We start from the raw sequence: 27,418 nt of genomic DNA, 5'->3' as shown, positions 1-27,418 counted from the left end.
TGTGAGTGGCTGCTAAAGAAATTCCAGGCTGCTGGCTCCTCCCACCCCTCCCTAAGGTTTGAAAGGTGTGCAGTGTTTGAGCAGTCTTCCGCTCATTGCAGGAGTACAGAGTCCAGCGTGCTTTCTCTGAATCAGTGTGTCTCTCTCTCTCTCTTCCCCTCTCTGTGGCTTTTACCACATTGGAGCGCAGCACTATCTTTCTCATTGTGCATGTTGGAGTGTCGGCAGCCTGTGTGAGGATGGGGGGATGATGGTGGAAGGGAGGAAAGAAGTCTGAGGCAAGCGTGATGCTGCTGTGCAGTTGTGCCAGTATTTCACCCCGGGGCTGACTGCTGCAGGATCACCCACAGAGGGACTTTTCCAGCTAACCTCTTACATCTCAGCCACCACTGGACATTTATATTTTAGAAGGGGGGGACCAGCGAAACCCTCTTCAAACCACTTTCCCCAGCCCTTTTATTTTCTACTGGACTGATGGAGCTACAGAGGGCGACCAGTATGCCTGGCCCCTTGTCCCCAGGGCATCTCTCTCCAGGGTCCCACTCCCCAGGGGCCCTGTCCCCTTCTTCTGGGCCTGGCCCCTCTCTAGCCTCCAGCCCTGGCCCTGATCTGGGCTACTCCGCCAAACAGGCTGCCTTCAACTACAACCAGCTGGAGGGCCGTTTTAAGCAGCTGCAAGGTAAGACTAGCAGGGAGGAAGGCAGAGCAGATCCCAGGGCTGTGTTGTCCTGCGTTGCTATGCACGCTAACGTTAGTGGATGAACAGCGGCAGGCTCTGTAGTATCAGGCTCGTAAAGACGTGGGATTTCATGGTGGCTGGTGAAGCACTTGTACATTTCAGGATGATGGGGACTTTGTGTTGTCTGTCTGATAGGAGGTCCCTGCATCCTCCTTAATTCACTGAGCGGGAGAGGAAGAGCGCTCCGAGATCATGAGGTAATGCCGGACGTGCTCCAGCACATAATGAAATATTGAGGTAGTGCAGGGAGGGAAGAGAAGAGGACTGGGTGACAGCTACACGTGTAAAGAGATACCTTTTTAGGGAGACCATGGGGGGGGGGGGGGGGGCAGGAAGGAAAGAGCCATTTTAAAAATGTGCCTTTCAGACAAGACCGTACACCCCACCCCCTTCTCAACACTAATCTTCAACCCTCTACCGTAGCGCTCCCCAAAACACCAAACAACATGGCTGTAGCTATTGGCTGTTCCAAGACAACAGTGGCAGGAGAGGAGAGCTAAGGAGAGAGGAGTTTTGTAAGCAGCATTGTGCTGGAGGAGGAGAGCAATAGCATCGTGCCATGTTAGACGGTATTGTGGAACTATTTGACAGTGTAGGAGAGCCCTAACATTGCTCCGTGTTAGATGGTATGTTTTGGAGCTGTTAACCAGACGAGGAGTCTCACGTTGCCTTGTTTTGCAGCACATTAGAGGATGAAAGAGGGCTTTGATGAGCACACTCCACTGAGCATGCTCCCAACAGAGGGAAGAGCATCTGAGCCTCTCTGTCCGGTGCAGTCTGCCTGCATGCCACAGCATTGCCTGCTCATTGAAGTGTGTTTGGGTCTGTCAGTGCTGCTTTTGTTCCCCTTCTCATGTGCAAAACCTAAAGAACAAAGTGGACTCTCTTATCTATGCATAGTCACTTTACCCCTACCTACATGTACAAATGACCTCGACTAACCTGTACCCCCGCACATTGACTCGGTACTGCTACCCCCTGTATATAGCCTCATTATTGTTATTTTATTGTGACTTAAAACGGTGGTTTAGTTAGTAAATCTTTTCTGAACTCTATTTTCTTACAACTGCATTGTTGGTTAAGGGCTTGTAAGTATTTCACTGTAAGGTCTACACCTGTTGTATTCGGCGCATGTGACAAATACAATTTGATTTGACTTCCATCACTCAAGTTTGCTGAGATAGAAGTCGTGTCTCAGTGAATAATACAAACACAGCCTAAGAGCTTCTGTTCTCTCTGGTGGTTTCTGTTTGTTGACTCGGGTCCTATGGGCTTGGTTGGTTTATTCTTTATTTAACCAGGTGAGTTGACTGAGAATACCCTCTCATTTGCAGCAATGACCTGGGGGAAAGTTAGTTGTTGTCTTGTGCGCAGAGCTATGACATACCAGGAGGTCACAACAGGAACTAACATGAGGCACTGGGTGGAGCAGGGGACAGATGTTCAGAGCAGAGCGCGACACACACAAACACAGAACACACATGCACACACTTGCCGGCACAGCCAGAAGAGGACTGGCCACCCCTCATAGCCTGATTCCTCTCTAGGTTTCTTCCTAGGTTCCTGCCTTCCTAGGGAGTTTCTCCTAGCCACTGTGCTGCTTCATCTGCATTGCTTGCTGTTTGGGGGTTTAGACTGGGTTTCTGTATAGCACTTTGTCATCTGTTGACATAAAAAGGGCTTTATAAATACATTTGATTGACAGTCTCATGCAAAAACCATGTACAGTATGTGTACACACACACATAAATCATTGCAGACGCCAGGGAATGAATGAGGGATATTATTTATGATATTAAGATACTTTATTAGTTTACATAGTAAAATATGTTTGAGGTGTTAGTGAATGATACATGTTGCTGTCAGTCCCTTCACGCTGTGGTTTCATTAGCATGCTAGTGACAGACCTGAGGCCTCTGGACCTCCTCAGACACCCTATGGAACCCATGATTTTACGAGCCGTTGTCACCGTGAGACTGAGTGTCCCCTGATTTTTAATATGAATCACAGCATCTCTGATGGCACGGAATCTTTCACTCCACACAGAGATATGGGACAGGGAGGTACACCGCCCAAGTATTGTGGCAAGGCTGAGATAGTGCAGTGTTGAAATGTGGCAGATTTGGTCTGTCGCTTATTGGACTTTTGCAGGGTGCTAACCCAATTAACAATTGTCCTGTTCGGCTACATATTTGTGTCTGCGTTCAGCATGGAGAACACTAGCTCATGATAAGCGCTCTGTGTGTACCCACTTCGGTGTTTAGCACTGGACTTGAAGGCACCAATTTAAAATGTTTGGTTTCTGGGGCCAGTCCATTTGTAGGGGGCTCTGTGTCAGCTCTAGTGCCTCACTGAAAGGATTGCTTGGCGCTAAATGTGTCAGTTCAGTGAAACCACTCCTAATAGCGTTATCAGTCTGGTAATGCCACAGCCAGACTACACCACCACCATGTGCTGTCAGGGTCATGATGAATGAATAAACAACTATTGAAATGGATGACAGGGTGGAAGAGAAAGGAAGTTGGCATCTTTTATTAAAGTGCCAATCAATGCTGCATTCCCAGCGCAAGGCAAACAATGGCACAGTGGAGAACCATGCCTGTTGTGCTGCTTTGATTGTACTGTATATCGAAGTGATGAAGAGGCTGTTAGTTCCCATTCTGGTGTTATTTGTGCCGCAATGCTACTATAATGAAAAACAGTATCTGTCAGGTCAAGTGTGTTACTGGTGGTAGTACATACAGTATTTCAGGTGGCAGAACTGTATGTCTTCAGACGTCACACTACACCAGAAGTCTTATGTCCTTCTTGGTGGTTGTGTAGGAATGGAAGGACTGGGAGGCCATAGTGCCACAGTTCTGCTCCCTGAAGGATGGTGTAACATGAGCTTGGTGGAAAGTGTAAATCCTGCATTTCCTGGTTAGGGGGGGCCAGAGAAAAACTAATGGCAACCTGATGACACGCCAGGCCTCCCAAAGGTCTTAATGATTGATTTGTCTCAGAACAGGAAGACTCCGGTCTTTGCCATTCTTAGAACTTCATTTCAAAATGGCTACCAGCAGGTCCATAAATAACAGACAATTACAGCAATGACGGAGGCTATGTTTATCAGACATGAGGTAGAAAAACCCAATGCTGCTGATGCTTGCATTGAATTCATCTCTCTCTCCATCATATGACCTCATATGTCTGTCTGGCAGTGAAAGTACTGGCGCTAGAGGAAATTACAGACATTTGGCAACATACAAAGTGAGTTTGGATAGTCATAAGTCTTCTGGGAGGGAAGAAAAACCTCAAATGCTCTAAAGGGCTGTAGACTTTATGAATATCAAAAGTAAGGTCACCAGATGGGTGTGAGGTAGTCATAGTTACACTGTACAGGCCTACAGGTTCAGGTTGAAATAGTTACACTGTACAGGCCTACAGGTTCAGGTTGGCATAGCTACACTGTACAGGCCTACAGGTTCAGGTTGGCATAGTTACACTGTACAGGCCTACAGGTTCAGGTTGGCATAGTTACACTGTACAGACCTACAGGTTCAGGTTGGCATAGCTACACTGTACAGGCCTACAGGTTCAGGTTGGCATAGCTACACTGTACAGGCCTACAGGTTCAGGTTGGCATAGCTACACTGTACAGGCCTACAGGTTCAGGTTGGCATAGCTACACTGTACAGGCCTACAGGTTCAGGTTGGCATAGTTACACTGTACAGGCCTACAGGTTCAGGTTGGCATAGTTACACTGTACAGACCTACAGGTTCAGGTTGGCATAGCTACACTGTACAGGCCTACAGGTTCAGGTTGGCATAGCTACACTGTACAGGCCTACAGGTTTAGGTACAGCTATCAAATAAGTGTATCCTACCTGTGTGGTTTTGGAGCTGTGCCATTTGAGGAATGTAGCCAGGTGCTTGGGTATGTCACACATGACAGGTGTATAAGGATTGAGACCGTGTGATGTTGGTATATCAGAGGAATGTAGTTGAGGACATGTATGGTAGGGACACTGTTAGATAAGCTCGACTAAACCATTAATCAAGATATTTGTGTGATCATAGATAGAGCAGACGTTTCCTTGAACTAGATAGGCGTCAACTCTTCCCCAGATGACCTTCTATTGTTCTCTGTGGATGTGATAACCCCAAGGCCCTATTATTACACTGTAGCCTACATAATAATATTATGTCCCTAACGGCTGCCCTGAGAACAGCATTGCCAAATACTTTAATAGAATTGTACACAAGGACAAAGTCCAAACTCTGTTCAAGAGCTTCAAGTGGCCAATAGATGCTAGTCAGCCTCAGCAGGCCATTCGAGGCCACGCTACACTTCCCTGTCTGATGGGACTGTCAACAGACCCATCAGGCCTAGCAGAAAGCTTGCCAGTTCCAGGCCTTGGTAGCCAGCGTCAGGAGGGAACTGATCTAAAAAGCTGCTTTTGGCCAGCAGCAGAGCAGGGCCCAGCCTGAGCCAACAGTCAACCAACCGCCTCAATGACACTCTGTTCCGCTCTTGGCTCCAACTCTCTCCGATTTGGAGAAAGTCCACTGGGTGAGACACTGGTTGAATAGAGTGAGGGCCATGTCAGAGGCCATATCTGCCTTATAGGAGACTGACTTACTCCCCTTGAGCCACACTGCGTGGAACCCCCTAAACCCCATCAGGGGACTCCGGATCCCTCTGACAAAGGAGGTCGCATTGGCCCATCAACTCCACAATACAGTGTGGCTTAGACTGTTATCAATGGGAGTGGAGTGACACTGACTGGGAATGCTGAGATGACAGGCAGACTCATTCAGCTATCAAGAGAGGAAACAACCCAGGCAACAGAAAAGGAACAAAGCTCATTGGATGGCCTGGATTGAGATGGTATCAGTATTGTCAGATGTAATTGGTTGTCAAAGGCCTGCTTGGCCCTGACTCTGTTTTGGAGCGGTTTTGGACAGTGGGGTGTCCCTGCTTCTAGTTGAGATGTGCCGGTTTTCAGATGTTTCCTGTGCAAATACCCACGTACACACCCTCTGACGTTTTGGATTGGATCTTTGCATAACTTAGTTTATTTTGTTATTTTACAGTAAAACACTGAAATTGAACACAGCGTCTTAAGATGGACTGCCAGGACGATAGTACTTCCCTGCTCCCACCCAGGACATTTACTCTAAACTGTGATGAAGGCCCCCAGCATCAAGGACCCCACACACCCCAGCCAAGAGCTGTTCTCTCCCTTACCGTCGGGCAGACTGTATTGGACCATCAGGTCTGATACCAACAGGCTCAGAGACCGTTTCTATCTACAAGTCATCAGACTGCTGAACACTTGAACTGGACTGACCACATGCTCTGATTCTCCACACCTTAGCACACATGCGCTCACTCATGAACACAGACATATACATACGCATACATTCATGCTACACACACATCACAACTGTTGCTACCAGACTCTTATTATACTGCTCAGTTAATACGCTGCCCCCCTTCCCCAATACATGTGTAAACATTGGACTATAAATTGTGCCTTCCTGTATTATACTTATGCAAAATATATATACAGTAGGGAGAACAAGTATTTGATAGATTGACGATTTTGCAGGGTTTCCTACTTACAAAGCATGTAGAGGTCTGTAATTTTTATCATAGGTACACTTCAACTGTGAGAGACGTAATCTAAAACAAAAATCCAGAAAATCACATTGTATGATTTTTTAAGTAATTAATTTGCAATTTATTGCATGACATAAGTATTTGATACATCAGAAAAGCAGAACTTAATATTTGGTACAGAAACCTTTGTTTGCAATTACAGAGATCATACGTTTCCTGTGGTTCTTGACCAGGTTTGCACACACTGCAGCAGGGGTTTTGGCCCACTCCTCCATACAGACCTTCTCCAGATCCTTCAGGTTTCGGGGCTGTCGCTGGGCAATACGGACTTTCAGCTCCCTCCAAAGATTTTCTATTGGGTTCAGGTCTGGAGACTGGCTAGGCCACTCCAGGACCTTGAGATGCTTCTCACTCCTTAGTTGCCCTGGCTGTGTATTTCGGGTCGTTGTCATGCTGGAAGACCCAGCCCCGACCCATTTTCAATGCTCTTACTGAGGGAAGGAGGTTGTTGGCCAAGATCTCGCGATACATGGCCCCATCCATCCTCCCCTCAATACGGTGCAGTCGTCCTGTCCCCTTTGCAGAAAAGCATCCCCAAAGAATGATGTTTCCACCTCCATGCTTCACGGTTGGGATGGTGTTCTTGGGGTTGTACTCATCCTTCTTCTTCCTCCAAACACGGCGAGTGGAGTTTAGACCAAAAAGCTCTATTTTTGTCTCATCAGACCACATGACCTTCTCCCATTCCTCCTCTGGATCATCCAGATGGTCATTGGCAAACTTCAGACGGGCCTGGACATGCGCTGGCTTGAGCAGGGGGGACCTTGCGTGCGCTGCAGGATTTTAATCCATGACGGCGTAGTGTGTTACTAATGGTTTTCTTTGAGACTGTGGTCCCAGCTCTCTTCAGGTCATTGACCAGGTCCTGCCGTGTAGTTCTGGGCTGATCCCTCACCTTCTTCATGATCATTGATGCTCCACGAGGTGAGATCTTGCATGGAGCCCCAGACCGAGGGTGATTGACCTTCATCTTGAACTTCTTCCATTTATCTTGAACTTCTTCCATTTTCTAATAATTGCGCCAACATTTGTTGCCTTCTCACCAAGCTGCTTGCCTATTGTCCTGTAGCCCATCCCAGCCTTGTGCAGGTCTACAATTTTATCCCTGATGTCCTTACACAGCTCTCTGGTCTTGGCCATTGTGGAGAGGTTGGAGTCTGTTTGATTGAGTGTGTGGACAGGTGTCTTTTATACAGGTAACGAGTGGAGAACAGGCTTCTTTTTTATTTTTTTTTAATACATTTTACCCCCTTTTCGTGGTATCCAATCGCTAGTAATTACTATCTTGTCTCATCGCTACAACTCCCGTACGGGCTCGGGAGAGACGAAGGTCGAAAGTCATGCGTCCTCCGAAGCACAACCCAACCAAGCCACCCAACCAACTGCTTCTTAACACAGCGCACCTCCAACCCGGAAGCCAGTCGCACCAATGTGTCGGAGGAAACACTGTGCACCCGCCTCCCTTGGTTAGCGCGCACTGCGCCCGGCCCGCCACAGGAGTCGCTGGAGAGCGATGAGACAAGGATATCCCTACCGGCCAAACCCTCCCTAACCCGGACGACGCTAGGCCAATTGTGCGTCGCCCCACGGACCCCCCGGTCGCGGCCGGCTGCGACAGAGTCTGGGCGCGAACCCAGAGACTCTGGTGGCACAGCTAGCGCTGCGATGCAGTGCCCTAGACCACTGCACCACCCGGGAGGCCCAGGAGGGCTTCTTAAAGAAAAACTAACAGGTCTGTGAGAGCCGGAATTCTTACTGGTTGGTATGTGATCAAATACTTATGTCATGCAATACAATGTAAATTAATTACTTAAAAATCATACAATGTGATTTTTGTTTTAGATTCTGTCTCTCACAGTTGAAGTGTACCTATGATAAAAATTACAGACCTCTACATGCTTTGTAAGTAGGAAAACCTGCAAAATCGGCAGTGTATCAAATACTTGTTCTCCCCACTGTATATATTCCACTGTCATTTACTTTGTTTGTATTCTTATCTTTTATAATTTATTGTTGTGTTGTCGAAGGAACCTGCAAGTAAGCATTTCACTGGACGATGTATACCCTGCGTATCCCATACAAAGTACTCATACATCTTCAATAGTAGGTTCACCCTGGTCTTGCCTGTCCTCAGAGAATAAACAGACTAACTTTCAGCTTCACCAATCAACTGAAGTGTTGCTACATGGGATCCTCTTTCAGGTCACAACGGTTGAGGCTAAACCGTTAAGGCTAAACCGCTACTCTTAACAGAGCAGAGCAAGGCAGGCTGATCTGCTGAATAATCTTTGTAGGCAGAGGCAGCTTTGTTACCCTCAGAGAAGAGGTTTGTCTCAACATGACCTGTATCGAGAGCCTTGGCGTTTTAACGTTGTGAAGAAAATAAACAAATTAAGTGGTGTTGAGACAATGTGTAGGCGGGGCATCCACACTGTCAGTACAGCGACCGTCTTGGTAAGTACCAGGGCTCGAGCCCACATTCCAGCCTGGTGAAAGGCATGGGAGCAGGGATTTTGGTCCGGATGCGTTGGGAACGTGAGTTTTGATATGTATATACAATCCAGATCAAACAGCCCAAAGCCATGTTTGTGTTAGTTCACTCTCTCATGACTGTTATGAAGACTGAGTTAGACTAAAGCAGACCAGACTGGTCTGTCTCTCCAGTACGCTACAGGGTGTGGCTGGAAGAGAGAGTGTCTGTTTTGTGTGTGTCTCACATGAGAGGGTCTCAGAAAGCCCCTAGTTTCAGAAGCATCTCTCTCTTATTTATATATATATATATATTAAAGACAGATGTTTGGTATAATGAGCTTTTCTATCTCCAGGCTTGTGGGCTTTACCTCTGCTAGAATAGCACCTACACACAGCCTTGGCCTCTGTATAGGGGAACATCGGTTATTGTAAAACGTTTCATTTTATACCTGGGTAATCTGCAATACTGACAGAAAAAGGAGTGGATGTTTTAGTGGAAGTCCATAGCTTGTCAGTCAGAATGAGCTCTAGTTTCAATATGGAAAACCCATTGTCCTAATGTAATATCCAAAGTAGCATATTGTACAGTACATGCTGTTTTTGTTTCACTGTAAAATGTGATATACAGTGAGTGGACAAAACATTATGAACCTGCTTTTTCCGTGATGTACTGACCAGGTGAAAGCTATGATCCCTTATTGATATCAACAGTTAAATCCACTTCAATCAGTGTCGATGAAGGGGAGGAGACAGGTTTGAGACATGAGTTGTGTATGTGTGCCATTCAGAGGGTGACAAAATATTTAAGTGCCTTTGAACGGGGTATGGTAGTACAGTAAGTGCCATGCACACCGGTTTTTCACTCAACAGTTTCTCGTGTGTTTCAAGAATGGTCCACCGCCAAAAGACATCAAGCTAACTCGACACAACTGTGCGAAGCATCCCTGTGGAAAACTTTCGACACCTTTGTAGAGTTCATGCCCTGACGAATTGAGGCTGTTCTGAGGGCAAAGGGGGGTGCGACTCAATGTTAGGAAGGTGTTCTTAATGTTTTGTACACTGTGTAGAGCACGTCTAAAAAGCCTCTTGATCCTTCTTACAGTTTAAATGGGGACTAAAACTAAAAGCTGCTGCTTTCTTAAAACTTGGTCAGTGTGTTTGCTTTGGATTTCTTCTCCATCCCTAAAGCAACAGAAGGTCTAGGATGTGCCCTGAGCCTCTCCTCTCCCTCCCGCTCTCCATATGACGTTCTGACTATGCCGTAGTCGAGTCTGCCTGCCATCCCCTCACTCCACCAAGGAAGACTCATTAAACAGATTAACAGCACTAATATCTCCTGAACAGCCCTTGTTCCACATGATGCAGGATTTCAGAACTTCTTAAAACACATGAGTGGAAAATGTTGACATGTGAGCGATTATGTAGCTGTTCATATATTTTGGTTCTGCTCAGAACGTTAGCTTGGTGGCAGTCGTACTTGAAATTATGACTAATTCATTGCTTGTAGTATTTATTGTCATTCTGAGAATTGTGCCGCATTCCCTGTGAACAGCATCATGTGTTCTTTAACTACATCAGAAGGCTTGTCTTACTCTTTTAGCTAGTACGGTATTCTGTCTTTGATCAAACACACAGCTTTAGATACAAAATTGGACAGTAATTTGTGGACCTAAGCAAATCATACGCTGTATTCTCAGTCATATCTGTTGCCGTTGGCTCTTCTCTGAATGAGTGAATAGTCATCTAGAAACCGGCTGCAAAAATGATGAACAAAGTTCACTCACAGATGTGGTTATGAAAGAGCATACAGGAAACACTTTATACATTCTTTCATTTTTCAACTGGAATCCTGAGTGTATCAATTGAGTAATAAACTAACAGGAATGATATTTCCCTTGTGAGGCCACACAGCTCTCGCTGTAAATCTCCTCTTAGCTCTGTACTAATACAGTGAAGGGAGACATGCAGTACTGCTCGAACCAGCCGTGACGTACAAACCTGACCGGAAAATGCTGTCTTTTTTTGTTGTTGATTGGTGGCTGTTTTTATGGTTAATGCTATGTGGGATCCTTTGGACTTGCGTACCATAAACCCTTACCCTAACCTTAACCCTTACCTTAACCATTTACAATGTCAACTTCAATGGGGTTAGGGACATCCCAAGGATCCCAGATAGCAAGGACCCAATTTTTATATTCCTGTTAAGTAAATTAGGGCCCTGTTGAGGGGCCTGTGTCCCAGCTATGATGTGTAGGCCCAGCAGAAAGGGCTTTGACACTGTGGCAGCCTTGTTTGTCCTTCAACTGCTCTCTCTCGCTGGTATTGGGTGTGCACCCTGCCCGGAGCAGGAAGTTGAGAAATGGCAGATTTCTAAGGGGAAACACTGTAGCTTACATTAGAGGGAGGCCGGGATAAAACATTTGGGAAGATTTCCCCAGGGGTGTATACTTGGTTTAGATGCAGGGGTGCACAGCTGTGTCCTGTAAAACAGCACTCTCTAGCTGAACCAGCAGGGTTGTGTAAACCTACAGTTAATCAGTCTGTGTAAGTATAAACTGAAGTCATCTGAAACCTTCTATCCATCCTTTGTCATTTGCACAGCTATCTTTAACAGGACAGTGCCACAGAGTATTCCCAATTGAATACACTTAAGGCGTCCACATTTAAAAATATATATATTTCACCTTTATTTATCCAGGTAGGCCAGTTGAACAAGTTCTCATAACTGCGACCTGGCCAAGATAAAGCAAAGCAGTGCGACAAAAACAACAACACAGGGTTACACATAAACAAATGTACAGTCAATAACACAATAGAAAAATCTATGTACAGTGTGTGCAAATGTAGAAGATTAGGGAGTTAAGGCAATAAATGGGCCACAGAGGCGAAATAATTACAATTTAGCAATTAAACTGGAGTGATAGATGTGCAGATGATGATGTGCAAGTAGAGATACTGGGGTGCAAAAGAGCAAGAGAATAAGTAACAATATGAGGATGAGGTAGTTGGGTGTGCTATTTACAGATTGGCTGTGTACAGGTACAGTGATTGGTAAGCGGCTCTGACAGCTGATGCTTAAAGTTAGAGGGAGATACGTCTCCAGCTTCAGTGATTTTTGCAATTCGTTCCAGTCATTGGCAGCAGAGAACTGGAAGGAAAGGCGGCCAAAGGAAGTGTTGGCTTTGGGGATGACCAGTGAAATATACCTGCTGGAGCGCGTGCTACGGGTGGGTGTTGCTATAGTGACCAGTGAGCTGAGGTAAGGCGGAGCCAGTGGGTTTGGCGACGAATATGTAGTGAGGGCCAGCCAAAGAGAGCATACAGGTCGCAGTGGTGGGTAGTATATGGGTCTTTTGTGACAAAACGGATGGCACTGTGATGGACTACATCCAGTTTGCTGAGTAGAGTGTTGGAGGCTATTTTGTAAATTACATCGCCAAAGTCAAGGATCGGTAGGATAGTCAGGTTTACGAGGGTATGTTTGGCAGCATGAGTGAAGGAGGCTTTGTTGGGAAATAGGAAGCCAATTCTAGATTTAATTTTGGGTTGGAGATGTTTAATATGAGTCTGGAAGGAGAGTTTACAGTCTAACCAGACACCTAGAATATATGGACAACTACAAATACCTAAGTCGGAACCTTCCAGAGTAGTGTTGCTAGTCGGGCAGGAGGGTGCGGGCAGCAATCGGTTGAAGAGCATGCACTTAGTTTTACTAGCATTTAAAAGCAATTGGAGGCCACGGAAGGAATGTTGTATGGCATTGAAACTCGATTGGAGGTTTGTTAGCACAGTGTCCAAAGAAGGGCCCGAAGTATACAGAATGGTGTCGTCTGCGTAGAGGTGGATCAGAGAATCACCAGCAGCAAGAGCAACATCATTGATTAATGCAGAGAAAAGAGTTGGCATTAGAATTGAACCCTGTGGCACCCCCATAGAGACTGCCAGAGGTCCGGACAACAGGCCCTCCGATTTGACACACTGAACTCTGTCTGAGAAGTAGTTGGTGAACCAGGCGAGACAGTCATTTGAGAAGCCAAGGCTATTGACTCTGCCGATAAGAATGCGGTGATTGACAGAGTCGAAAGCCTTGGCCAGGTCGATGAAGACTGCCGCACAGTACTGTCTTTTATCGATGGCGGTTATGAAATCGTTTAGGACCTTGAGCGTGGCTGAGGTGCACCCATGACCAGTTCGGAAACCAGATTGCATAGTGGAGAAGGTACAGTAGGATTCGAAATGGTCGGTGATCTGTTTGTTAACTTGGCTTTCGAAGATTTTAGAAAGGCAGGGCAGGATGGATTTAGGTCTATAACCGTTTGGGTCTAGAGTGTCTCCCACTTTGAAGAGGGGGATGACCGCAGCAGCTTTCCAATCTTTGGGGATCTCAGATGATACGAAAGAGAGGATGAACAGGCTAGTAATAGGGGTTGCAACAATTTCCGTGGATAATTTTAGAAAGAGATGGTCCAGATTGTCTAGCCCAGCTGTTTTGTAGGGATCCAGATTTTGCAGCTTTTTCAGAACATCAGCTGTCTGTATTTGGGTGATGTGGAAGCGGGAGGGGTGGGGGCTTAGGAAAGTTGCTGCAGGGAGTGCTGAGTTGTTGGCCGGGGTAGGGGTAGTCGGGTGGAAGCATGGCCAGCCGTGGAAAAATGCTTATTGAAATTCTCGATGATCGTAGATCTGTCAGTGGTTACAGTGTTTCCTAGCCTCAGTGCTGTGGGCAGCTGGGAGGAGGTGCTCTTATTCCCCATGGACTTTAGGATACAGATCCTTTACAGTGTCCCGCATGCTTCCTAGATGAAACAATTGGGTTTAGTCTACGCCCCTTCGTCTGTTGGTCAGCAGTAGGAATTGTTCAAAAGTCTTTGTCATTCAACGAGATACGACTCGTTTTCATGCACATTTTTTCATTGAATAATACGCCACCAACCATCTTAGTTAATGTAAAATTGCAGGTCTAAGATCTCTTTGGCAAAAACGTCAAAACTAATGACAGATTTCTTGAGTTATCTTAGATTAATTCAGACTATTTTGAAGAAATGTATGCTGGCTATGGCGTCTCAAAATTGACAAATGGTACTATTGCCACTTTTTCTAGTTTTTCAAGCGAAGCTCTTTTAAGGGAGCATGCGAGTACACTCATTCGGTTGTAAAGTAAATGTCTTATGTTGACTTTTGGTAGCTAAGCAGTTGTATGACCTGCAGTCAACATCTCTTCCAATTACCGTCCCTGACACCACATGGGTTTTGTTGAATATCTCAGCGTAACTCAATGTTTATTTTGGTATACCGTCTTTGTGTATTTTGATGAATTGTCTCCAGGACAAAGTCCCACCTCCTACTAACCAGATGCAGATATAATTAAACGACAGTTTGCTAACAACAATCTGGGACGTGGCGTTGGGGTGCTGCGCCACAAACAGGGTGAGGTTGTTAGGCTGCTGCTAGCTACATTTACCGCCGCTGCCACCCCTCTTTATTCCTCTGTTCATCCTTTTACCCTTTCCTCTCACCATCATCCTTCTCTCATGCGAGATCAGGGGTGTCAAACTCATTTTGCCCTGTGGGCTGCATTTGGTCTTCAATGAGTTCCGGAGGGCCTCACCCAAAATTTGCAAAAAATTGGCCTCTATCCATCGTTATATTATTATACTATTTTCGATGTTCCCGGACTATCTAGCTTTCACGTCGGTGATTATTAGCGAGCTGGACACAGTCCAGAAACCGTTTGAATCTAGGTCCATTATCATTTAAACAATTGTTTATTTTATTACTCAAACCACCCGCGGAACGGATTGGATGCCTTCGCGGCCGTATGTTTGACACCACTGCTCTAGATTCTAGATGAATGGGACACTAATAGGTTATGGCACTCTTTGCCCCAGGATTACGGTGGTAGCATGCCTAGAGAAAGAGTTCATTCTAGGATACAGATCCTGATTTCGCCAGCTCATTTAATAGGTATTGGCATTATTATTCAGGAAAGGTCATAAAGGCATATTACATTTGGCAGCAGTAGCCTACAGACTGCTGTTAAATGAAACAATGCAGTGTTGATTAGCTCTGTATTCTGGTGAGTGAGACACAATGTGACAGTGTTTTCCTGTGACTGGGTTAGCCGGCGGTCACCGATGGCCTGGCTGTCCCCTAACAAACCGCGGCAGAGAGCTTCTCCAGGCGTCAGTATCATTGGACAGACAGGCAGAAGGTCGTCCCGCCAGAGAGAGGAAGACGTATGTTTCTGGAAAAAGGGAGAAATATTTAATTTCTTAAGTTTTTTGTCTGAGGGCGATAGTGACACATGGTCTGTACCGTACATTCCCTTCTCTCATTGTGTCAGGTTTCTCAGCACCAGAGATACTGTGTGGGCAGAACATTCAGAGAGGAGAGGGGAGTAGCTACTAGCTAGATATCCTGGCACAGTCTCAGCAATGTGGCCGCACCCCAGCCTGGCCAGAGGCAGCTTTTGTTTATTATTATTGTTATTAGCCACACACACACACACACACACAGGCAGTGTGTTAAAGCCACTCTGTAAATAGCCACTGCTGTTGGTTCAGCATTATTGATAAGCCACAGAGAGTAATTAAAGACTCCTCTCCTGATGTTGAGACTTGGGAGTTTTGACTACCTAGCAGAATGAATTCCTTTGTAGCCAATCAGCACGGTGGGCTAGCCTTTTCTGTTACTGCCTCTACAAACAAGCTATTACAATAAGTATTTTATGATTTTAATTTCATTTTATAGGGTAAGCAAGCAATTGCATTAGGCTAAAATAGAATTGTTCCATCTCATTCCCAGAGGCCTGGTCTGTGTTCTTTCGATTTTCAGTTACAGCTTTTTAGACTTTTGGCGACCATCAACCTTTTCCATTTTCCCCCACTGCAGTTTCTTTCTCTTCTTAGCTCACCGACTTTACTTTAAACCCTTTCACACTTCTCTGCATCACTAATGTAACAGCTCATCTTGGCTGTGTAACCTCCTCCCTCTGAAAATCTCCTTAGTTGTGCTCCACTGAGCTCTGAGAGCAGGAAGTAAGTCCTTGTATGACCAGGTGGACTCTGCTAAATGTCCCTGTGATTAAATATTTGGCTCAGGTTACTGTTTTTTCGAGTCATCACCATCCGGGAACCCCCACCCACCAAACGTATCCAAACTCATCAGTGTCCCTGAAAGACGTGTCATTAAACAGAGACAGAGATCTCCTGTTTTGTCTGCATTGTCTCTCTTCGTTTGACACCTGTTTGGAATTGGGGACCTTGAACTTGGACATCCTTTTCCGTAGTTAATTAACTCAGTTCATTTTGGATCTGTTTCACAGCGATTGTCATTATTCACTCACCGGAGGCCCTGCAGAGGCCTCTTTTTTACATTCGGCGTCTGTGACTGCACAGACACATTCCACAACCATTTACTGAGGAACCAGAGAGCTGTGACAATATCCATCTCTGTCATTTTGTCTTTTATTTCTCTTTCCTAGTCCTTCTTTTCTTTTGCTCTGGTACCTAAGGCTACATCTTTTCCAGGCAGGGCTCTAAAGTGCAACCATTTTGGTCACATATGCTACCAAATATTTTGCTGTGCGACCAGCAGTTTTATTTTGGGAGCACTGTGTGATAAGGCTTTGCTGTACCATTGTGTGAGTGCCCTTGAGAAACAAGCGCGTTCAGATTCGTTAGCTTCATGGTTGCACCATTACTACAGCGAAAACGGCTTGCTTCTAGACCAACCAGATTAAAAGATGTGACCTATTTATTATTGGCACAACATTTGTATCTTCCTATAGTGGTCACCGGGACTGCATTTTACATTCATAAACCACGTCATGGGCGGTTCTAAAACTACTTGCGCGCCGTTAACCATTTGTTTACACTTTGTTCAGTCACATTACCTAATTCGCTAGCTAGCTAACAACCTGGTAACTTTACCAGTATATCCATTTGGGGACACGGAAAGAAAGGACAGGAAGGGAAAGGGAAAGGGGGGATACCTAGTCAATTGTACAACTGAATGCATTCAACTGAAATGTGTCTTCGGCGGAAAGGAAACGGGATAGCTTCTTTAGGAGATCGATGATCATAGCAAAGAATGAATGACTGATCTCTTGTACCTCATCACAAACCTGATGTTTCTAAAGAGACCTTGTACAATTTTCAATGTAATGCATCTCAATTGGAATATTGTGCTTTTACACAATGTAGAAACCTAATATTCCACAAATGGCTTTGTAATTTCGATGACTGGTATATCCAGATTTTTGCTTTTATAATAAACTGTCTTTACAGTGTTACAGCACAACATGTGCTTCGAAAGTTGCTAGAATTCATACAGGCTGTATCTTAATCAATTCAAAACATATATTTAATTTTCTGGTGCTTCTAAACTTCATGTGGTGCTCCTAACTTTCTAAAGTTGGGAGCAACAGCATTTTTTTTTAAATGTAGAGCCCTGCTTCCAGGCCTGATAGTTTGACTTTGCATTGCTATTCAGTGTTTCTCCTATATTAATTTCAACCTGGACTTGGGGGTAGGTGTAACATAGTAGACAAATTCGGGACCCTCAAATTAGTACGATATGCTTTGTAATAATTTGTGGATGTTCATCATCCATTTCGTATGATATGTTACGAATTACAATTTGGATGATATGCTACGAATTGCAATTCGTACGATAAGTTGTGAATTTGCATTAAGAATTCCAATTTCTTGTGGCTAACGTTAGCTTTGTGGCTAAAGTTAGCTTTGTGGCGCCCACCCGACGACCCTGTTTTTGCCTTCAGTAACCTTCTGCCTTATGTAACCATAACAAATGTAAAATATCAACTAATTTGAGTGTCCTGGATTTTCATTTACTATGTTACATCTAGTCTGAGTCCAGGCTATTCATTGTTGCCACCACAGTATTCATTCCCCCCCCCCCCCACTGCCTGTCAACAGTCACATGCAATAAAACAACTAGTCTTGGAATATTAATAGGAGGACTTAGCATTTCACCTTTTCAGGTATTTTTCAGTAGATGTTATGTAGTTGACATTGTGCACACAGTTCTGTGATCAGGATGCCGTACAGACTGGTTGTCCACAGATTGTGGTCTGGTCAGTAGCCCTGATAGTTTAGTAGACCTGTGGTTTGTGGGTCTGTGATTCTGGTCTGTGACTGCTTGTTGTGATTGTGGTCGGAGGGGTTACGGTTTGTACTCTGCAGTGCCAGAGCTCAGGTGCAGGTTGAGATAAGGAGTTCTTGTGCGCGTGTGTGCACACTTGAGCTTGTGTTTGTGTGTGTGCCTGAGCATGTGCAACCGTACGTGTGTGTGTGTGTGTGTGTATATGTACATCTGTTGAGCGAGGGTTTCCCCTTCCTGTGTTCTGTTCTGGGCCAGATGCTCTGCCCTGCAGGAAACCCTGTTTACAGACATTCAGGACATGTCTAGCTCCACCCATATTCTCCATCTGTCTCCATCTCAGCTTCATTAAGAACACACATTTATTTTAGATGTATGCCCTTTTGAACTGCAGCTGATTGTGTCAAAATGTGTAATTACAACCTTACCGGCACACAGGGTCAAGTGTCACACAGCAAAATGTGTAATTACAACCTTACCGGCACACAGGGTCAAGTGTCACACAGCAAAATGTGTAATTACAACCTTACCGGCACACAGGGTCAAGTGTCACACAGCAAAATGTGTAATTACAACCTTACCGGCACACAGGGTCAAGTGTCACACAGCAAAATGTGTAATTACAACCTTACCGGCACACAGGGTCAAGTGTCACACAGCAAAATGTGTAATTACAACCTTACCGGCACACAGGGTCAAGTGTCACACAGCAAAATGTGTAATTACAACCTTACCGGCACACAGGGTCAAGTGTCACACAGCAAAATGTGTAATTACAACCTTACCGGCACACAGGGTCAAGTGTCACACAGCAAAATGTGTAATTACAACCTTACCGGCACACAGGGTCAAGTGTCACACAGCAAAATGTGTAATGTGAATGAACTATTTTACTTTGTTTTGTTACTGAAGTTACCTTTGATTCTGGTCCTTGATACTTTTATTTGGAATATTATGTGATGCTAAGCTTATCTAGCCTCTTCCTGATTTCTAAAGCCTTTTTCCTGATTCACAAAGTCATGACTAGCCACACCTAACATAGCAGGCGTAAAAGAAAAATCCTGAGCAGAGTTCCCACATCCGGTTTTCAGCAGAAAAGGAAGCTAAGTTGAATTAGCTGTATCCCTTAAAACCGGATGCATCCGGTTGTTGGAAACTCCACTAAGCCTATGAATAGCCTAATCTCTTGTGAACAGACTACATAAACATAAATTGTACTGTAGATCTGTCACGGTACAAATGGAGTTCAGCAGCGTTAGTTGTGGTGCTTGGGTTTTTCGTCACTGGTTATTTGGACAAATCATAATTTCGCAGTGTGTAGTATCTTTTGAATTTCGGGAAAGGGAGGGGACCTTTGGTCGATTTAAGGCAGCCCCTCGGTTATCTCTGATTCAGAGGGGTTGGGTTAAATGTGGAAGACAAATTTCGTTTGAATGCATTCAGTTGTGCAACTGACTAGATTTAAATATCTTCTGTTAACATGTATGGTCCCAGAACTTAACTGAGCATCTGACCCAATTATGCAAGCCTTTAGTTCTGGGTTAACCAGCCTAACCACACACAGCCATGATCTAACCATGAAGCACAGTGTCCCAGTGAAGGAGCTGAATGTTAGTTAGCTAGTTAGCCCAGTCAGTGATAAGGCCTGATGCAGTCAGATGCTGCTTTGCATGTCATGGTGGAGAACACTGGCTGAATTGTCTCTGTGCTGTTCTGACTGGGCCCCACACAGCTCCCTCTGTCTCCCTGCCTCTGACTGGGCCTCCACAATGGGACACACTGCTCCCTCTGTCTCTCTGCCTCTGCCCTGCTCGCTGGGCACTGCGACTGATGAAAGCCACAAGAGGACCTGCGGCACTATCTACTGTACTATCTCTGGGACCAGGCTGTCAGGCCGTTGGACAGTCCTGTGAAGACGTAACCTAGATAGAGCGAGCTGTTTGGCACCAGGGTTTAACCTACTATCACAGTCTGCTGCTGCTTTATTAGCAGTCTGGTCACGCTGTGATGTCACAACGTCCTCTGAGCTAATGGCTGGCCTGGAGCTGGAGGGGAGAGTGCATCAGTGCACATTGTTAACGGGTGTCGTTTCTTACAGTCTGCGAGAAGGAGACCCACCCTGATGGAGGGAGGTTGTGAAACTTCCTCTCAAAGCCAGATTTCCATGGCAACAGGCTTTGAGTTCATATGAGGAATAGCTTGCGAAGCTGTGTGTGTGTGTGTGTGTGTCATGATGACATGTATGGCTAATGCAGCAGGTATGGGCTGACCGGTGCGGCTGGTTCTCTTGGCTCAGTGACTGATGTTTATGGGCTCTGCAGTAGGGTGAGAAGCTAGACGACCCGTCCTGCATGGGAACACTAAATTAGAACAACCCTGTGAGAACATGACCAGCTAACACTGCTAACCACTAACAGCAAATGGCACGTACAGTAGACCTACAGTATGAGGCACAGCTAGCTCACATTAGACCAGCGTATATGTAAAATCAAATCACATTTTATTGGTCACATACACATATTTAGCAGATGTTCTTGCGGGTGTAGCGCAATGCTTGTGTTCCTAGCTCCAACTGTGCAGTAGTATCTAACAATTCACAACAATACAGACAAATCCAAAGTAAAAGAATGGAGTTAAGAAATATACAGTACCAGTCAAGTTTTGAAACACCTACTCCAGTGTTTTTCCTTTATTTGTACTATTTTCTACATTGTAGAATAATAGTGAAGACATTACAACTATGAAATAACACACATGGAATCATGTAGTAACCAATTTTTTTTTTAAACAAATCAAAATATATTTATATTTGAGATTCTTCAAAGTATCCATCCTTTGCCTTGATGACAGCTTTACACACTCTTGGCATTCTCTCAACCAGCTTCACCTGGAATGCTTTTCCAATAGTCTTGAAGGAGTTCCCATATTTCGTGAGCACTTGTTGGCTGCTTTTCCTTCACTCTGCGATCCAACTCATCCCAAACGATCTCAAATGGGTTGAGGTCGGATGATTGTGGAGGCCAGGTCATCTGATGCAGCACTCCATCATTCTCCTTCTTGGTCAAATAGCCCTTACACAGCCTGGAGGTATGTTGGGTCATTGTCCTGTTGAAAAACAAATGATAGTCCCACTAAGTGCAAACCAGATGGGATGGCGTATCGCTGCAGAATGCTGTGGTAGCCATGCTGGTTAAGTGTGCCTTGAATTCTAAATAAATCACAGACAGTTTCACCAGCAAAGCACCATCACATCTCCTCCTCCATGCTTCACAGTGGGAACCACACATGCGGAGATCATCCGTTCACCTACTCTGCGTCTCACAAAGACACGGTGGTTGGAACCAAAAATCTCTAATTTTGACTCGTCAGACCAAAGGACAGATTTCCACCGATCTAATGTCCATTGCTCGTGTTTCTTGGCCCAAGCAAGCCTCTTATTATTGGTGTCCTTTAGTAGTGGTTTCTTTGTAGCAATTCGACCATGAAAGCCTGATTCACGCAGTCTTCTCTGAACAGTTGATGTTGATGTGTCTGTTACTTGAACTCTGAAGCATTTATTTGGGGTGCAATTTCTGAGGCTGGTAGCTCTAATGAACTTATGCTCTGCAGCAGAGGTAACTTTGGGTCTTCCTTTCCTGTGGCGGTCCTCATGAGAGCTAGTTTCATCATAGCACTTGATGGTTTTTGCGACAGCATTTGAAGAGTTCTTGAAATTTTCCACATTGACTGACCTTCATGTCTCATGATTGATTGTTGATTCTCTTTGCTTACTTGAGCTGTTCTTGCCATAATATGGACTTGGTATTTTACCAAATAGGGCTATCTTCTGTATACCACCCTTACCTTGTCACAACACAACTGATTGGCTCAAATGCATTAAGAAGGAAAGAAATTCCACAAATTCACTTTTAACAAGGCACACCTGTTAATTTAAATGCATTTCAGGTGACTACCTCATGAAGCTGGTTGAGAGAATGCCAAGAGTGTGCAAAGCTGTGAAGGCAAAGGGTGGCTACTTTGAAGAACCTCAAATATAATATATTTAGATTTGTTTAACTTCTCTGGGATATGTGGGACAGTAGCGTCCCACTTGGCCAAAAGCCAGAAAAAATGTAGCGCGCCAAATTCAAATATATTACTATAAAAATCAATCTTTCATGAAATCACACATGAAAGACACCAAATTAAAGCTACACATGTTGTGAATCCAGCAAACATGTCTGATTTCAAAAAGGATTTACGGGGAAAGCACACCAAACAATTATGTTAGCTCAGTACATAGCCACAGAAAAACACAGCCATTTTCCCAGCAAAAGATAGTAGTCACAAAAAGCAGAAATAGAGATACAATTAATCACTAACCTTTGATCTCCATCAGATGACACTCATAGGACATCATGTTACACAATACATTTATTTTTTGTTCGATAATGTGCATATTTATATCCACAAATCTCGGTGTTCAGAAATGCCTCCAAAATATCTGGAGAAATTGCAGAGAGCCACGTCAAATAACATAAATACTCATCATAAACTTTGATGAAAGACACATATTTTACATAGAATTAAAGATACACTTGTTCTTAATGCAACCGCTGTGTCAGATTTCAAAAAGATTTACGTAAAAAGCACACCATGCACTAATCTGAGACCGCGCTCAGATAAAAACAACATTTCTCCGCCATGTTGGAGTCAACAGAAATATGAAATTACATCATAAATATTCCCTTACCTTTTATGATCTTCATCAGAAAGCACTCCCAGGAATCCTAGTTCCACAATAAATCGTTGTTTTGTTCGATAATGTCCATTACTTGTGTCTAAGTAGCTACTTTTGCTAGCATGTTTAGTGCACATGTCCAAACGCTCGCGCCGATGCAGGCGAACTTGGACGAAAACTTAAAGTTATATAACAGGTCGAATAAACTGGTCAAACTAAGTAGAAAATCAATCTTCAGGATGTTATCATAACTATCCAATAACGTTCCAACCGGAGAATTCCTTCGTGTCTCTAGAAGAAATGGAACGCAAGGCGATATCATGTGTAATGCGCGTGACCAGGAACTGGCATTCTGCCAGACCACTGACTGAAACACCTCCCATCCGGCTCAACATCACAGCAGAGGCTTCATTCCACGTTCTACAGACTGTTGACATCTAGTGGAAGACGTAGGAAGTGCAAACAGATCCATATCTTACAGGGAATTGAAAAGGCGATGAGTTGAACATCGACTAGCCTCAGAATTCTCACTTCCGGTTTGGAATATTTCTCAGGTTTTTGCCTGCCATATGAGTTCTGTTATACTCACAGACATCATTCAAACAGTTTTAGAAACTTCAGAGTGTTTTATATCCAATAGTAATAATAATATGCATATATTAGCATCTGGGACAGAGTAGGAGGCAGTTCACTATGGGCACGCAATTCATCCAAAAGTGAAAATGCTGCCCCCTATCATAAAGAAGTTAACACTTTTTTGGTTACTACATGATTCCATATGTGTTATTTCATAGTGTTGATGTCTTCACTGTTATTCTACAATGTAGAAAATAGTAAAAAATAAAGAAAAACCCTTGAATGAGTAGGTGTGTCCAAACATTTTACTGGTACTGTATAAACATTAGGATGAGTAATGTCGCAGTGGCATTGACTGAAATACAGTAGAATAGAATACACTATATACATATGAGCTAAGCAGTAAGAAAACATTTATTTAAGTGGCCATTGATTCCATGTCTTTGTATATAGGGCAGCGGCCTCTATGGTGCAAGGTTGAGTAACTGGGTGGTACCCGACTAGTGATGGCTATTGAACAGTCTGATGGCCTTGAGATAGAAGCTGTTTTTCAGTATCTCGGTCCCAGCTGTGATGCACCTGTACTGACATCGCCTTCTGGATGGTAGCGGGGTGAACAGGCTGTGGTTCGGGTGGTTGTTGTCCTTTGGCCTTCCTGTGACATCGGGGGCTGTAGATGTCCTGGAGGGCAGGCAGTGTGCCCCCGGTGATGCGTTGGGCAGACCGCACCACCCTCTGGAGGCGGTTGCGGGCGATGCAGTTATCTTATTAGGCGGTGATACAGCCCGACAGGATTCTCTTAATTGTGCATCTGTAAATGTTTGTGAGGGTCTTAAGAGCTAAGCCACATTTCTTCAGCCTCCTGAGGTTGAAGAAACGCTGTTGCTCCTTCACCACACTGTCTGTGTGGGTGGACGATTTCAGATGGTCGGTGACGTGTACGCCGAGGAACTTGAAGCTTTTCACCTTCTCCACTGCGGTCCTGTCAATGTGGATAGGTGTGTGCTCCCTCTGCTGTTTCCTGAAGTCCACGATCAGCTCCTTTGTTTTGTTGACGTTGAGGGCGAGGTTATTTCTGGCACCACTCCGCCAGGACCCTCACCTCCTCCCTACAGGTTGTCTCGTCATTGTTGGTAATCAGGCCTAAAACTGTCGTGTCGTCTGTAAACTTGATTTGAGTTGGAGGCATGCGTGGCCACGCAGTCATGGGCGATCAGGGGGTACAGGAGGGGGCTGAGCACGTACCCTTGTGAGGCCCATGTGTTGAGGATCAGCGAAGTGGAGGTGTTGTTTCCTACCTTCACCACACGGGTCGGCCAGTCAGCAAGTCCAAAACAGAGTTGCACAGGCCGGGGTTCAGACCCAGGCCCCCGAGCTTAATGATGATGCTTAGAGGGTACTATGGTGTTGAAGGCTGAGCTATAGTCAATGAACAGCATTCTTACATAGGTATTCCTCTTGTCCAGATGGGATAGGGCAGTGTGCAGTGCGATGGCGATTGCATCGTCTGTGGATCTATTGGGGCGGTATGCAAATTGAAGTGGGTCTAGGGTGTCGGATAAGGTAGAGGTTATATGATCCTTAACTAGCCTCTTAAAGCACTTCATGATGACCCCGTGCTACAGGGCAATAGTAATTTAGTTCAGTTATCTTTGCTTTCTTGGGTAGAGGAACAATGGTGGACATTTTGAAGCATGTGGGGACAGCAGACTGGGATAGGGAGAGATTGAATCTGTCCGTAAACCCTCCAGCCAGCTGGTCGGCACATGCTCTGACGACGTGGCTAGGGATGCCGTCTGGGCCGGTAGCCTTGAAAGGGGTTTACATGTTTAAATGTCTTACTCACGTCGGCCATGGAGAACGAGAGCCCACAGTCCTTGGGAGTGAGTCGCGTCGGTGGCGCTGTGTTATCCACAAATCGGGAAAAGGTGTTTTGCTTTTCTGGGAGCAAGACGTTGGTATCCGACGTGGCTGGTTTTGCCTTTGTAATCCATGATTGTCTGTAGACCCTGCTACATACGTCTCGTGTCTGAGCTTTTGATTTGCGACTCCACTTTGTCTCTGTACTTAGGTTTTGCCTTTGTAATCCATGATTGTCTGTAGACCCTGCTACATACGTCTCGTGTCTGAGCTTTTGATTTGCGACTCCACTTTGTCTCTGTACTTAGGTTTTGCCTTTGTAATCCATGATTGTCTGTAGACCCTGCTACATACGTCTCGTGTCTGAGCTTTTGATTTGCGACTCCACTTTGTCTCTGTACTTAGGTTTTGCCTTTGTAATCCATGATTGTCTGTAGACCCTGCTACATACGTCTCGCGAATGCTGCTATCTATCCACGTTTTTTTATATACACCGTGTCAGTGTATACATTGATGTTATTCTTAGAGGCTACCCGGAATATATCCCAGTCCGCATGATCAAAACAATCTTGAAGCATGGATTTCGATTGGTCAGACCAGCGTTGAATAGACCTTAGCATGGGTACTTCCTGTTTGAGTTTCTGCCTAATAGGAAGAGATGAGCAAAATGGAGTCATGATCTGATTTGCCGAAGGGAGGGCAGGGGAGGGCCTTGTAGGCATCCCAGAAGTTGGAGTAGAACTGGTCGAGTGTTTTAGCAGCGAGAATACTTCAGTCAATGTGTTGGTAGAACTTTGGTAGCGTTTTCCCCAAATTTGCTTTGTTAAAATCCCCAGCTACAATAAATGCCGCATCAGGATATGTGGTTTCCAGTTTGCACAAAGTCCAGTGTAGTTCCTTGAGGGCCGTTGTGGTATCAGTTTAACGGGGAATATACACAGCTGTGACTATAACCAAAGAGAATTATCTTAGGAGGTAATACTGTCTGTCGGCATTTGATAGTGAGGTATTCTACGTTGGGTGAACAAACGGACTTGCGTTTCTGTACGTTATCTCAATCACGCCATGAGTAGTTAATCATGAAATGATAATCATGAAATGATCCCGCCTTTCTTCTTCCCGGAGAGTTCTTTATTCATGGAACACACAGCGTGTTCCAGTTCCCGCCAATATCCAGCAACTTCGCACAGCCATTGAAAAGGAGTTGGACAACATTCCACAGGCGACAGTTAACAGCCTGATCACCTCAATGCGAAGGATGAGGCAAATGGTGGTCACACCAGATACTGACTGGTTTCCTGATCCCTACCTTTTTTTAGGTGTCTGTGACCAGCAGATGCATATCTGTATTCCCAATCATGTAAAATCCATAGATTAGGACCCAATGAATTTATTTCAATTGACTGATTACCTTATGTAAAATCATTGAAATTGTTGCATGTTGTTTTTAGATTTTTGTTCAGTATATGTTAGGAGAATGGCACCTGCTATGCTAACAACATTTAGCTTGCACAAACAAGACTGGCTATTTAATGATGGCCTAAACGAAGAAGTATTGAAGTATGTTAGGAAAATTGCAATTGGCTTAGAACAGGGCATCACGGCTGGCCCTTGGATGTACACAAAGAGCTAATATTAATAATATGCATGTCAATCTCTCCTTGCTCAAAGTGGAGGAGAGATTGACTTCATCACTGCTTGTATTTATGAGAGGTATTGACATGTTGAATGCAAGGAGCTGTCTGTTTGAACTACTGGCGCACAGCTAGGACACCCATGCATACCCCACAAGACATGCAACAAGAGGTCTCTACACATTCCCCAAGTCCAGAACAGACTATGGGAGGCGCACGGTACTACATAGAGCCATGACTACATGGAACTCTATTCCACATCAAGTAACTGATGCAAGCAGTAGAATTAGATTTAAAAAACAGAAATACACCTCATGGAACAGTGGGGACTGTGAAGCAACACAAACATGGGCACAGACACATGCATGCACACACAAGATAACATACGCACTATACACACGTACACATGGATTTTGTTCTGTAGATATGTGGTAGTGGTAGAGTAGGGGCCTGAGGGCACACAGTGTGTTGTGAATGTATTGGAATGTTTTTAAAACGGTCTAAACTGCCTTCATTTTGCTGGACCCCAAGGAAGAGTAGCTGGTGCCTTGGCAGCAGCTAATGGGGATCGATGATAAATTCAAATACAATGTTTACTTAACACTTACCTAGCCTGTGAAATGTTGAT

At 44.8% G+C, this 27,418-nt stretch overlaps 1 protein-coding gene across 1 annotated transcript in view; it reads left to right on the top strand.

Moving 5' to 3' along the window:
* Window positions 1-27,418, top strand: part of LOC120017709 (spectrin beta chain, non-erythrocytic 1-like) — a 155,409-nt gene that overhangs the window by 47,277 nt on the left and 80,714 nt on the right. The gene's annotated exons all lie outside the window — the stretch shown is intronic.

Source organism: Salvelinus namaycush, chromosome 22 (assembly GCF_016432855.1).
Source record: "Salvelinus namaycush isolate Seneca chromosome 22, SaNama_1.0, whole genome shotgun sequence".
NCBI lineage: Eukaryota > Metazoa > Chordata > Actinopteri > Salmoniformes > Salmonidae > Salvelinus > Salvelinus namaycush.
The sequence above is the reverse complement of the archived record's forward strand: the minus strand, read 5'-3'. Positions and strand labels throughout refer to the sequence as shown.